Here is a 15576-nt window from a genome sequence, read left to right on the forward strand (position 1 = left end):
AGGAGGAGGAGGAGGAGAGAGGAGGAAACAGAGACAGAGGCAGAGAGAGCAGAAGAATTTCCAGCAATCACAGAGGGAAAAAAAAATATCCATTATCAACAGGGAAATAAAGGCTACAGGATGTCTGGAGGAGGGGAGGCCGCAGGGGAAGAAGAGTAGGGATCAGCAGCCATTACCCTGAAGGAGAAGGAGAAGATTTCAGGGCAGGGGGAAAGTTTTTTCCGTCTTCTAAGAGGATTTGGAAGTTTAACAAAAGGGACGAAGAAGAAGAGGAGGAGGAGGAGGAGGAGGAGGAGGGGGAGATGGCTCCAGATGCAGATTCCCATCCCTGCTATTTTCTCAAGTTACACAAGATGAGGGAGGAAGAGAAGGAAGCGGCTCCCTGGGTTTTAACAGAGGTATTTCTGCTGTTTTTTATTGTTCTTTTTTGTTTTTTTTTACGCTTTCATTATTTTGTGTTGTTTCTTATTGTGTTTCCTTTTTATGGTTTTTGTGTCTCTTTTATGCATGAGGAGTTAAAAAATTGAAGGGAAAGTTGGGGAAAAGTTTGTCGGTCGTGTGGGAACAAGGAAAATTGGGTCAAAATCTGGTGGGATTGTGTTAAATAGGAGGATTTTGGGGTTACATAGGACTGCAGGTGAGTTATTATCGTAACTTTAAGTGTTGGAATTGATTTCTGGTGACTCATTCAGCTCTGTCGTTATTATTTCTGTTATTTCTGACAATCTCGGCTCTGCTACATCTGACATTCTCATAATTGCTACTTCAGGAAAATCTCAAGCCTTCTACAACTGACAGTCCCGTAACAGATTAGGTTTTTGACAATCTCAGCTCTACAGTACTCTCAGCTCTGCTACATTTGATAATCATAGATCTGCTCCATCAATGTCAGCTCTGCTACATCTGATAATTGTAGGTCTGCTCCATCAATGTCAGCTCTGCTACATCTGATAATCGTAGATCTGCTCCATCAATCTCAGCTCTACAGTACTCTCAGCTCTGCTACATTTGATAATCATAGATCTGCTCCATCAATGTCAGCTCTGCTACATCTGATAATTGTAGGTCTGCTCCATCAATGTCAGCTCTGCTACATCTGATAATCGTAGATCTGCTCCATCAATCTCAGCTCTACAGTACTCTCAGCTCTGCTACATCTGATAATCATAGATCTGCTCCATCAATGTCAGCTCTGCTACATCTGATAATTGTAGGTCTGCTCCATCAATGTCAGCTCTGCTACATCTGATAATCGTAGATCTGCTCCATCAATCTCAGCTCTACAGTACTCTCAGCTCTGCTACATCTGATAATCATAGATCTGCTCCATCAATGTCAGCTCTGCTACATCTGATAATTGTAGGTCTGCTCCATCAATGTCAGCTCTGCTACATCTGATAATCGTAGATCTGCTCCATCAATCTCAGCTCTACAGTACTCTCAGCTCTGCTACATCTGATAATCGTAGATCTGCTCCATCAATCTCAGCTTTGCTACATCTGATAATCGTAGATCTGCTCCATCAATCTCAGCTCTGCTACATCTGATAATCGTAGATCTGCTCCATCAATCTCAGCTTTGCTATATCTGATAATCGTAGATCTGTTCCATCAATCTCAGCTCTGCTACATCTGATAATCATAGATCTGCTCCATCAATCTCAGCTCTGCTACATCTGATAATCGTAGGTCTGCTCCATCAATGTCAGCTCTGCTACATCTGATAATCATAGATCTGATCCATCAATGTCAGCTCTGCTACATCTGATAATCATAGATCTGCTCCATCAATCTCAGCTCTGCTACATCTGATAATCAGATCTGCTCTATCAATCTCAGCTCTGTTACATCTAATAATCGTAGATCTGCTCCATCAATCTCAGCTCTGCTACATCTGATAATCAGATCTGCTCTATCAATCTCAGCTCTGTTACATCTAATAATCGTAGATCTGCTCCATCACTCCCAGCTCTGCTGCATTTCATATATATCTACTCCATCCTCTGCTACATCTGATAATCATAGATCTGCTCCAACAATCTCAGCTCTGCTACATCTGATAATCGCAGATCTGCTCCATCAGTCCCAGCTCTGCTACATGTGATAATTGTAGATCTGCTTCATCAGTCCCAGCTCTGCTACATCTGATAATCGTAAATATGTACTGCATCCTCTGCTCCATCTGATAATCGTAGATCTGTTCCACCAATCCCAGCTCTTCTACATCTCACCATCCTTCCAGATGACTGTCTCGATCAGACAGGCTTTGCTTTTCTACATGTAACCTATAACTGCTCGACCTGAGAGTCTCCAGACTACTCTGTCTTATATCTGCTCAGCGGCCCTTACCTGATGACCCATCTGACAACCTCAGCTCTGCTACACCCATCTTCTAACTGCATACTTTGAAACTTGTGTATTGTATCAGCAACTTCATACATCCTCCATCATACAATCCCAATACTACATCTGACAGTCGTAGATCTGCTACATTGTTGTAAATGTATACAAATAGAAGTCAAGGACCTGTGTTACCTTCTTATTGCATGTGATGGTCATGGTTATATACAGTGGGGCAAAAAAGTATTTAGTCAGTCAGCAATAGTGCAAGTTCCACCACTTAAAAAGATGAGAGGCATCTGTAATTTACATCATAGGTAGACCTCAACTATGGGAGACAAACTGAGAAAAAAAAATCCAGAAAATCACATTGTCTGTTTTTTTAACATTTTATTTGCATATTATGGTGGAAAATAAGTATTTGGTCAGAAACAAAATTTCATCTCAATACTTTGTAATATATCCTTTGTTGGCAATGACAGAGGTCAAACGTTTTCTGTAAGTCTTCACAAGGTTGCCACACACTGTTGTTGGTATGTTGGCCCATTCCTCCATGCAGATCTCCTCTAGAGCAGTGATGTTTTTGGCTTTTCGCTTGGCAACACGGACTTTCAACTCCCTCCAAAGGTTTTCTATAGGGTTGAGATCTGGAGACTGGCTAGGCCACTCCAGGACCTTGAAATGCTTCTTACGAAGCCACTCCTTCGTTGCCCTGGCGGTGTGCTTTGGATCATTGTCATGTTGAAAGACCCAGCCACGTTTCATCTTCAATGCCCTTGCTGATGGAAGGAGGTTTGCACTCAAAATCTCATGATACATGGCCCAATTCATTCTTTCATGTACCCGGATCAGTCGTCCTGGCCCCTTTGCAGAGAAACAGCCCCAAAGCATGATGTTTCCACCACCATGCTTTACAGTAGGTATGGTGTTTGATGGATGCAACTCAGTATTCTTTTTCCTCCAAACACGACAAGTTGTGTTTCTACCAAACAGTTCCAGTTTGGTTTCATCAGACCATAGGACATTCTCCCAAAACTCCTCTGGATCATCCAAATGCTCTCTAGCAAACTTCAGACGGGCCCGGACATGTACTGGCTTAAGCAGTGGGACACGTCTGGCACTGCAGGATCTGAGTCCATGGTGGCGTAGTGTGTTACTTATGGTAGGCCTTGTTACATTGGTCCCAGCTCTCTGCAGTTCATTCACTAGGTCCACCCGCGTGGTTCTGGGATTTTTGCTCACCGTTCTTGTGATCATTCTGACCCCACGGGGTGGGATTTTGCGTGGAGCCCCAGATCGAGGGAGATTATCAGTGGTCTTGTATGTCTTCCATTTTCTAATTATTGCTCCCACTGTTGATTTCTTCACTCCAAGCTGGTTGGCTATTGCAGATTCAGTCTTCCCAGCCTGGTGCAGGGCTATAATTTTGTTTCTGGTGTCCTTTGACAGCTCTTTGGTCTTCACCATAGTGGAGTTTGGAGTCAGACTGTTTGAGGGTGTGCACAGGTGTCTTTTTATACTGATAACAAGTTTAAACAGGTGCCATTACTACAGGTAATGAGTGGAGGAAAGAGGAGACTCTTAAAGAAGAAGTTACAGGTCTGTGAGAGCCAGAAATCTTGATTGTTTGTTTCTGACCAAATACTTATTTTCCACCATAATATGCAAATAAAATGTTAAAAAAACAGACAATGTGATTTTCTGGATTTTTTTTTCTCAGTTTGTCTCCCATAGTTGAGGTCTACCTATGATGTAAATTACAGACGCCTCTCATCTTTTTAAGTGGTGGAACTTGCACTATTGCTGACTGACTAAATACTTTTTTGCCCCACTGTAGCTGACAGGGTCGGGATTATGTGGCCACCTGCTTAGAGGAGCGACCAATTGAAAATGAGCTCTGGCATTTTCTATACCATAGGGGGCGCAATAGTGGTCTGCTACATAATGACCCCACAAATAGTTCTCCACATAGCATGATGACCCCACAAATAGTCCTCCACATAGCATGATGACCCCACAAATAGTCCTCCACATAGCATGATGACCCCACAAATAGTCCTCCGCATAGTATGATAACCCCACAAATAGTCCTCCACATAGTATGATGGCCCCACAAATAGCCCTCCACATAGTCTGGTGGTCCCACAAATAGTCCTCCACATAATATGATGGCCCCATAAATAGTCCTCCACATAGTATGATAACACCCACAAATAGCCCTGTAAATAGTATGATGGCCCCACATATAGTCCTCCACTTAGTATGATCGCCCCACAAATAGTCCACCACATAGTATGATGGCCCCATAAATAGCTCTCCACATAGTATGAAGGCCCCATAAATAGTCCTCCACATAGTATGAAGGCCCCATAAATATCTCTCCACATAGTATGATAACCTCACAAACAGCCCTCTAAATAGAATGATCGCCCCACAAATAGTCCTCCACATAGTATGATGGCCCCACAAATAGTCCTCCACATAGTATGATGGCCCCACAAATAGTCCTCCACATAGTATGATGGCCCCATAAATAGTCCTCCACATAGTATGATGGCCCCACAAATAGTCCTCCACATAGCATGATGGCCCCATAAATAGCTCTCCACATAGTATGATGGCCCCACAAATAGCCCTCTAAATAGTATGATCGCCCCACAAATAGTCCTCCACATAGTATGATGGCCCAACATATAGTCCTCCACATAGTATGATGGCCCCACAAATAGTCCTCCACATAGTATGATGGCCCCACAAATAGTCCTCCACATAGTATGATGGCCCTATAAATAGTCCTCCACATAGCATGATGGCCCCATAAATAGCTCTCCACATGGTATGATAACCGCACAAATAGCCCTGTAAATAGTATGATCGACCCAGAAATAGTCCTCCACATGGTATGATGGCCCCACAAATAGTCCTCCATATAGTATGATCGCCCCACAAATAGCTATCCACATCCTATAATTGCCCCATAAATAGCTCTCCACATAGTATGATAACCCCACAAATAGTCCTCCACATAGTATGGTGGCCCCATAAATAGCTCTCCACATAGTATGATGGCCCCACAAATAGTCCTCCACTTAGTATGATGGCCCCATAAATAGCTCTCTACATAGTATGATAACCCCACATATAGCCCTCTAAATAGTATGATCGCCCCACAAATAGTCCTCCACATAGTGTGATCGCCTCACAAATAGCCCTCCACATAATATGATGGCCCCACAAATAGCCCTCCACATAGTATGATGGCTTCATAGATAGCCCTCCACAGAGTATCATGGGCCCACAAATAGCCCTCCACATAATATGATGGCCCCACAAATAGCCCTCCACATAGTGTGATCGCCCCACAAATAGCCCTTCATGTAGTATGATGGCCTCACAAATAGCCATCCACATAATATGATGGCCCCACAAATAGCCCTCCACATAGTATGATGGCTTCATAAATAGCCCTCCACAGAGTATCATGGGCCCACAAATAGCCCGCCACATAGTATGGTGGCCCCACAAATAGCCCTTCATGTAGTTTGATGGCCCCACAAATAGCCCTCCACATAGTATGATGGCTTCATAAATAGCCCTCCACATAATATGATGGCCCCACAAATAGCCCTCCACATAGTATGATGGCCCCACAAATAGCCCTCCGCATAGTATGCTGGCTTCATAAATAGCCCTCCACATAGTTTGGTGGTCCCACAAATAGCCTGATTACTTTACTCTGTTTTGCACTTACCTGTTGCCCAGGAGTCAGAATCGCTACTACACTAACTCCTGGCTCTTACGACCCACACCACCCTGGACAGAGAAAGAAGTCAATTAATTTTGTAAAAAAAAAAGTGAAAACCTAAAGATTTTCTGTCGAGTTCCCCTTTAAGGCTTTATAGTGTTAAGATATGAGTTGCATCACATGTCGGGAACTTAGCTGAAATTGGGCAGAGTCGCGTTTACTAGACTCTTCTTTTCTGACTGATGACGCTGGAGAACATCCTGTGTGTGTTTTTGTGGCCCAGTGTATAATCCCCTGGCAGACAGGCTGTGGACATAGGACTTGGCTCACTTTTCTTACCTTTGCCTTAAGTATACTTGTACCTTTTACAGTCACACAGTGAAGTATTGAAAAAAGTGTATCATAGTATAGATATTAATACATATTAAAGGGATTTTCCCACTGGAACCATCACCAGTCCCGATAACGGAGGTCCTAAATGAACATGCCGACCATTCACTTATATGGGATTCCATTCACTTTTATGGGACCGGTGGCTCAACTATCTCCAAAAGTCTCATAGAAGTGAATGGATTGGTGGTGGCGCATGTACACAGGAGACTTTGGGGACACTTACCCCGTTCTCATCATCAGTTGAACCCCCAGTGGTGATACATTTATCACCTCTCCAATGGTTTGTTGTGGGAAAAGCCCTTGAAGAGCTGGGTGAATATCTATGAGTCAAGGACTCCTAAATTAAAAATCTGTTTATTCACTGATATGTCCCCTTTTACCACGTGTCAAGGTAATTATTACGATTTGCCACCCAGGAGTGTGAGTGATTGGGAGTGAGACCAACTCGACAAAACTATGTATGAAAGACCCGTTTCAATAACTGACCTGTATTTTGTGTCTGTGGTGAAAGTAGATAGGTTCTCGAAAGTCCCATTTCACAACTAGGCAACACTGGACAGGTGCCACAGGGCATGGACGGGCCTTTACCAACCTGGATTGACATTCTGTATGGTTATTAAGCATTGGATGGGTTGGACAACGGGCCCAGTATGACCCATCTCTTGAGTTCTCGTGTTAAACATCAGGAAGATCTCTTCAACATGGAGACTCTACAGGTGGTCAACGCCAAACATAGAGGTGGAGCTTACATGGCCAGGTGGGGCACCAAAAAACAAAACCAGTTAGGGACCACCTGGTGCTGATTTATACCTCCATGTCCTTCCATCTTGGAGCAGCCTTACCAACCCTTGTAGAAGAGATGGTTGGTCTAGCCTTGCAATTGGATCTATCGCCCTGTGGGTCTCGTTGTCATATTGCAAAACTGGAAGGTTATGGATGTAGTTGAGAAGGGGGATCTTCATCTCCTGAGCAGGGGAAGGTGGAGTCTTTGGATCCACAACAGATACAGTGCCCTCATATTGGTCCTCACCATGAGATAAACTTCTGATCTTCTCAATGTTCTTAGAAGGTCTCTTATCAAGCTTCTTGCTCTAGTTCTATATGGTGCCACCTACTTAGCCTGTACTTATTGTATGTTCACCAAATGGTCATAAGTATATCAGCCAGCCCCCTTCATCAGCCAATACATAGACAGAGAAGGGTTCTGGCTTAGTTATTGAAACAAGCAATCAGCCATGCTTACACGGGAAATTCTTGATGTTGTGGAGCACAGGATCGGAAGTACATCTGTCGGACAAGCTGTCGGAAACTATTGCGCGGTTTTAGGATGCCATCTTATCCACTAGTCAGTTCGTAATAGTCCTGATCTGCTGGACTTATTACCCCAGTCTCCTGTAAGTGCTATGCTTGTGAAGTAGATGACTCAATGCTCATTTTCTATGGGGCTCATGGAGAGAGAGGTCCAGCCCCATGCAGTGAGAAACTTTTGACCGATCTATGAGATATGATTCCTAAGTTTCTGATTATGGAGGGTCTAAACACGAGGACTCCTAATGATTACAAGAAAGAGGTCACGAAACCCCTTTATGAATGGAGCGCAGGTTGCTCATGGGCACTCCAACTCTATCCGTTGCCTATGGGACAGATAGATATCAGGTGGATTCCGCACAATCAGAACCTTACCACCTAACCATATGATATGGTCCAAAAGTTTCTGATTGTGAAGGGTCCGTCAACTGGAACCCCCAGGAATTACAAAAATGGAGATCCTGAGACCACACATGAATGGAGCGCAGGTTGGGCAAGCTCTCTGCTGCTTTTCTCATTGTATTTGAGACTGACAGAAATAGGTCCTATCCCACACGATCAAAAACGTATCACCTATCCATAAGTCTCTGATTGTCTTTGGTTCAATCATTGGGACCTCCAGTTGAGTCCCCTTCATGAGTTAAGATCAGACCTTTTTCTTTCAGAAATTTATCACCTATGCGTATAATATGATTCATACGTTTCTTTATTTTGGAGGTATCCAACCATTCAGACCACCAGGAGTCACAAGAATGGAGGTCCTTGGTCCTTCCTATGAGCTAAGTGCAGGTTGCGCATGCGCGCTGCTTCTCTATTCATTGCCTTTGAGACTGATGGAGAAAAAATGGACCAGACATTATCAGAAACTTATCTCTGTCAGTCTCATAGGCGATGACTAGAGAAGCCTGCGCACTATGTTCATAAGAAGGACCATGGACCTCCGTTCTTGTGATTGCTGGGGGTCCCATTGGTTGGACATCCCCTCGATTACAAACTTATGAATTATGTTATATAAATAGGTGATACATTTCTGATTGCTCGGATTCAGACATTCTTTTTCAAAGTATAGCAGTAATGCGCATGCGCAACCTGCACACAATTCATAACTGGGATGGAAGGAAGCCCCATCATCAAAAACCTAGGGATCATTTTATATGGATAGGTGATAGGTTTTACCCCAGATGATCGGGAATGTATCACCTATTCTGATCAGGTAGTGTCTTCCATCCCCTATATTAATTGAGGGTCGGTCGCGCATGCCTATGGGACTGATTGAGATAGGATGGACCCCACAATTGATAGATGAGATGGAAGCACCATGATCTAAAACTTATGTATCATGTTATATGATTAGGTGATAAGTTTTACCCCCACATGATTAGAAATGTGTCACCTATTCTGATCAGGTGGGGTTCTTCCATCAGCTATATGAATGGACAATACGTTGCGCATGCGCACTGGTGCTCTGCTCATTGTCAATGAGACTGATGGAGATAAGATGGTCTCCACATGATCAGAAACGTATCACCTAGTCATATGATATATTCCCAAGTTGGCTTTTGCCATCTATATAAATTGAGGGTAGCCCGCGCATGCGCACTGCTACTCTGCTCATTGCCTACCGTACCCCATATCATAAGACCTATATACCCTATCCTGTGGATAGTCATCCCAGGGAAGTGGAGGCTCTTACAGAGGCCACTCTGACACTCATGGACTTGTAGTAGGATGTCCAACAAGCTCACGCAGGTGGTCAGGTGTCTACATACTTTTGGCCGAATACTTAGTGTATATATATGGCAGGGTTCTTTTATATTTGGTTCCCCAGAAGAGGAAATACATTACGTAATGAGAAGCAGATCAAAATTCTTCCCTATGGAACTCGATCTGCCGTATGTTACAAACCTTTCAGCGCTAATTAGAAATGCCTGCCAAACGCTGTGACTTCACCGGATTCACAAAGGTGACTTCCTATTGGCTGGATTTAGAGAAATAGCGGTAAACTGATAGATTTCCTGAGCTGAATAGATCCGAGTTCAGGAGTGGCGGAAAGTCATGGAAGGTCTGTGTCCCCTTGATGTGAATTAAAATAATACATTTTTTAAAAACAGCGCCACTTTGAACCATAGGTTGTGCCCGCTAGTGCAGTCCGTAAAGAATTGAAAATTATTATTTATTATTATAGCGCCATTTATTCCATGGCGCTTTACATGTGAGGAGGGGTATACATAATAATAAAAAAAAACATATCTGCCATTCACGTGTCTGGGAAAGCTTGGTGATATCTGATATGGTCTTTATGCCTGCCTTCGTAAATAGTCATAATCGCCTCCGCGTTCTCACAACTATTCGGGCTACCCGGTAGTGGATCATCCTTGTTGATCGTCTCATTTGGTTTCTATATTTACACCCATTTTACGCTCCCAACAGCTAAAAAAGTATCACAAGACAATAAAATGTGCATCCCCCCGCCGCGACATAATGGGACAGGAAACGTTCCGGAAGTGGGGATGCTGTAAAGGAGGCGATCATGACAAAGACACGTAAAAGTCCCACAGTGATGGAAAATGGTTCCTGTATTATCTTTTTATATTGTCCACATGTCCATATTATCAGGCTGAGACACGAGGTATTCCGAATGGTCGATCCTCTGTTATTCCTCCTGGAAATGTAGGAAACTCAGGATGTTCTTCACACTGCGAGATCCGGAGGATTTGTTTAGAAGGGACAAGGATAATGGTGGCTCCCAATTATCAATCTATCTATACATTGACAGGAAGAACAATGGAGGGAGGCTTTGTGACTACTGAGAAATGGTCCTAATGGGATCGTTGTTTCCTGGGGACCTAGATATTTACTAAGGAGACGGTTCTCGCCAGTAATGGGATCTTCTTTCATTACATTCTTAGAAAGTTAGAAGTTGCCTAGTTAGATGGGCCATTTCGATCAACGTGTGGTCCTGTGAAGGGTTAATCGCCCCCCACTCCCACTCTCCTCTCAGGCTCCTGCAAAGGGGGAAAAAAAAATCTGGAACTGTTTTTAGGACTGATTGAAGACCTGCAGGTTTTCCAAGAACTAGTATCCCAAGTGGAAAACCCAAGGAAGGCCAAATCTCTTCCAGGAACGAGGGAGGAGATGAGGAGGGGGTAATAAATTCAGCCCAAAATATAGGTTGCTCTTTTTTTTTAGTTTTTTTTTTTTCTTTCCTTTTTTTTTGTTAAGTCCCCTGGAAGGTGGTAATCTGATGCTGCGAGCGCATTCCAGGGGTCTCGGGAATCCAGAGACAAGAGAGGACAGAGTCAGGTACAGGCAGATGTGCAACCGCTCCGCACCCATGTCTGTCCTGAGAGTAAAGGGTTAACGTGTAGGACAGGAATAAGGGGTGCAAGCGTGCCCCCCCCTAACATCTATCTATCATCTATCTATTATCTATCTATTATCTTTCTATTATCTAATTATCATCTATCTATTACTTATCTATCTATTATCTATCTATTATCCATCTATCTATTATCTATCAATCATCTATCTATCTCTATCTATCTATCTACAGTACCTACAAGTAGTATTCAACCCCCTGCAGATTTAGCAGGTTTAATAAGATGCAAATAAGTTAGAGCCTTCAAACTTCAAACAAGAGCAGGATTTATTAACAGATGCATAAATCTTACAAACCAAAAAGTTTTGTTGCTCAGTTAAATTTTTATAAATTTTAAACATAAAAGTGTGGGTCAATTATTATTCAACCCCTAGGTTTAATATTTTGTGGAATAACCTTTGTTTGCAATTACAGCTAATAATCGTCTTTTATAAGACCTGATCAGGCCGGCACAGGTCTCTGGAGTTATCTTGGCCCACTCCTCCATGCAGATCTTCTCCAAGTTATCTAGGTTCTTTGGGTGTCTCATGTGGACTTTAATCTTGAGCTCCTTCCACAAGTTTTCAATTGGGTTAAGGTCAGGAGACTGACTAGGCCACTGCAACACCTTGATTTTTTGCCTCTTGAACCAGGCCTTGGTTTTCTTGGCTGTGTGCTTTGGGTCGTTGTCTTGTTGGAAGATGAAATGACGACCCATCTTAAGATCCTTGATGGAGGAGCGGAGGTTCTTGGCCAAAATCTCCAGGTAGGCCGTGCTATCCATCTTCCCATGGATGCGGACCAGATGGCCAGGCCCCTTGGCTGAGAAACAGCCCCACAGCATGATGCTGCCACCACCATGCTTGACTGTAGGGATGGTATTCTTGGGGTCGTATGCAGTGCCATCCAGTCTCCAAACGTCACGTGTGTGGTTGGCACCAAAGATCTCGATCTTGGTCTCATCAGACCAGAGAACCTTGAACCAGTCAGTCTCAGAGTCCTCCAAGTGATCATGAGCAAACTGTAGACGAGCCTTGACATGACGCTTTGAAAGTAAAGGTACCTTACGGGCTCGTCTGGAACGGAGACCATTGCGGTGGAGTACGTTACTTATTGTATTGACTGAAACCAATGTCCCCACTGCCATGAGATCTTCCCGGAGCTCTTTCCTTGTTGTCCTTGGGTTAGCCTTGACTCTTCGGACAAGCCTGGCCTCGGCACGGGAGGAAACTTTCAAAGGCTGTCCAGGCTAACAGTAGTTCCATAAGCCTTCCACTTCCGGATGATGCTCCCAACAGAGGAGACAGGTAGGCCCAACTCCTTGGAAAGGGTTTTGTACCCCTTGCCAGCCTTGTGACCCTCCACGATCTTGTCTCTGATGGCCTTGGAATGCTCCTTTGTCTTTCCCATGTTGACTATGTGTGAGTGCTGTTCACAAGTTTGGGGAGGGTCTTAAATAGTCAGAAAAGCCTGGAAAAAGAGATAATTAATCCAAACATGTGAAGCTCATTGCTCTTTGTGCCTGAACTACTTCTTAATACTTTAGGGGAACCAAACAGAATTCTGGTGGGTTGAGGGGTTGAATAATAAATGACCCTCTGAAAAGACTTTTCACAATTTAAAAAAAAATAAACAAAGAAATAACATTCTTTTTTGCTGCAGTGCATTTCACACTTCCAGGCTGATCTACAGTCCAAATGTCACAATGCCAAGTTAATTCCAAATGTGTAAACCTGCTAAATCTGCAGGGGGTTCAATACTACTTGTAGGCACTGTATCTATCTATCTATCTATCTATCATATATCTATTATCTATCTATTATCTATCTATCTATCTATCTATACTGTGGTATAACTTTTCCAAATTATAAATTGACGTCTACACAGGACTGATCTCACAGATCTCTTCTTTGTGGAAATTACACAGATTTCCCCCATTGAATTTTTATTTTCTGCCCAGAAAACTGCAGCTTTCACTTTAAGAAGCCATGTTCCAGAAAATCTATCAATAAACTGACAGGTGCCCCCACTGTGCTATACCTAATGCGGGGACGGAGGGGGCGGAGCACAACTCACAGCCCGATACTGGTGATATATAAATCTTGATCCTCCCCCTCCGGCCCCCCACTTGGTATAAGACAATGTATCACGTGACTCGTGCATGTTCCTTTAAGTGTTCATAGATTCTCTAAAAGATAATAAAATAGTGTTTTCCCTTTTAATCATTTTTTCTTAAAGAGACAGGGACATACATTTTATTAAAGAAACAGGCGCAGATCTTTTATTAAAGAGACAGGAGCAGAGGTGACATAATTTATAGGCTATGGTTCATGCTCCTGACCCACATCAGGCATTTTTTATACATGGTTGGTGAATAAGAATCAGTGATGTGATGTGTTGTTGCCAGGATCCTGTTAATTTATAACCAAATGAAATGGTGTAAGTGAAGAAATGGACCGTGACGGGGGCTTTCCATATGGAACCATCTGCAATACTGCATCTAATGTCATCTAAATGCTTTGCCGTGATGGTATTTAGGCTGCATTTTGGTGTCCATCTTATGCTCCCAACACCCGGGGCCCTCCGTTCTACCAGACTGACCTTAAAACACGTTTTTTATTCTCAGTAGTACATTTATGGGGGTTCGTACAACCCTGTAACTTTTTGTGACCGGTTCACTAATGAAATAATACAATTCTCTCTGTCACCAATAGGGGGAGCTCACTGCATACAGGTTTATTATTGAGACCAATGGAAGCAATATATATCATTATGCATTGAGCTCCCTCTAGTGGTGGCTGGAGGCAGGCATATTTTTTCCATTTAAGTAGATTGTTAATTTTGTATCTAAAACCTGGAGTTCCTGCCCTATAAAGAATCCTGAGAACTATCTGTATACGTTTTAGGGGGTCTTTTCTGCTGGAGACCACCATTAACGCCTTGTTTATTCTATACTGTAGTCACATAACATCAGTGCTAAAAATCGTTATCTGGGACTGCAAAGTTTCAGATCAGTGGAGGTCCGACTCTTGGAACCCCCCGTTGATGAACTGATGGTGCCACTGTGCTGCACAAAGTACTGATCCCTCCTTATTACTTACCAGTTTGGCTGAGCTTTTCAGAAAAGTCTGCGATCGGTTTATGGTTGACACCAGTGAACAATAGTTTCAGGTATGGCTGGATCCATCAGCTTGGCAGCCATATTGCCAGCTAGTTGGTATCCGGCCATCAGAGGTTCCCAGTGATGACTGCTTGTTATGCGCCCGGACCGACGTACTGTGGTCACTTCGTGGTTTGTTTGGTAACCACAGGCCGCCTAGTAAATCATATGTTTTGAGTTAAATGGTGGGAAAAATACAGAGGAGCGCAGCTCTGGAGGATTTTACCGGAGAATCTTCTGTCAATCAGTGGTTCAGATGTGGATTCATTAGTGGTCATCATGCTCAACAGCTGATGGGATGCCTTATAGTTTCTAAGTGATGGACTATGACAGTCAACCGGGTTGTTTATTTTCATTTTTATTTTACCTTTCCTTTATAGTCTCGTCTGGGAATTGTATTTTCTTAGGAAGTCTGTATTTAAGTCACCTATGGATTATATGTTGGTAACTTTTTAGGGATCTAGCCTGTGTCTGTATATTTTAGAGGGTCTAGTTGAAGTTCTATTTTTTTCCTTTTTGGCTTCTGTATGTGTGTAGAGAGTTTTGGTCTGGGTTCTGCGTTTATGTAAGCAGTATGATCTAGGGTCTGTAACTGTTTAGGGATCAGCTCTGCAGCTGTATATATTTTGGAGGTATGGTCCTTGGTCTATATTTCATTCCTGAGCACTGCAGCATACAGGAGTCTGGCCTGGAGTCTGTATTTAAGGGGTCTTTAGTCTGTAACTGTTTAGGGATGTGCTTTGCAACTATTTATGTAGGGGGTCCGGTCTGGGGGGCCTATAATAATTTTTAAGGTCTGGGGTACATATGGCTAAATATATAGACCATACACCAAAAGCCAATATAGCTTGGGTCAAACTCTTACCTCTCCTTGTTCCTGGAGTCTGCAGCGGACAGAGGTCTGGTCTGGGGTCAGAATTAAGCCTTAGACCAATATTAGTTCAATAGGTTTTCATCTGGGGTCTGTATAATTATAATAGTCCTCTTCCACCTTGGCCAATGTCGTCGACTGTTTACGGTTTTTCAGGATTAGTGATAAATATCTCCAGTTTCCAGGTTTTTCTTTTTTGCGATTGTGAAATTTCCCAGGTGGTTTCTATTTTGGTCAATCTGATGTAGCAATCCTTAAGGATTTTGGTATTAACCCTTGTGGTGAGGCGTATGTGCAGCTCTATTCCATTCAGATGGATGCCCGAGCCATTTGGTGGTCACCAACATGGCTTGCACCACTGTAGACAGAGACTTTTTCTATGAGGCCTGAAGTGGAGACCCA

At 43.2% G+C, this 15576-nt stretch overlaps 1 protein-coding gene across 2 annotated transcripts in view; it reads left to right on the forward strand.

Moving 5' to 3' along the window:
• Positions 1–13: 13 nt before the first annotated feature.
• The window catches only part of DENND2A (DENN domain containing 2A), a 96659-nt gene continuing 81096 nt past the window's right edge, over positions 14–15576 (forward strand). Inside the window, exon 1 of one of the 2 annotated variants that reach the window (XM_069763259.1) lies at positions 14–398. The gene's annotated coding sequence lies outside the window, so the exon portion shown is untranslated. The remainder of the gene's footprint in view (positions 399–15576) is intronic. The other variant, XM_069763260.1, reaches the window with a different exon arrangement.

Source organism: Ranitomeya imitator, chromosome 4 (assembly GCF_032444005.1).
Source record: "Ranitomeya imitator isolate aRanImi1 chromosome 4, aRanImi1.pri, whole genome shotgun sequence".
In the NCBI taxonomy this organism is placed as follows: Eukaryota; Metazoa; Chordata; class Amphibia; order Anura; family Dendrobatidae; genus Ranitomeya; species Ranitomeya imitator.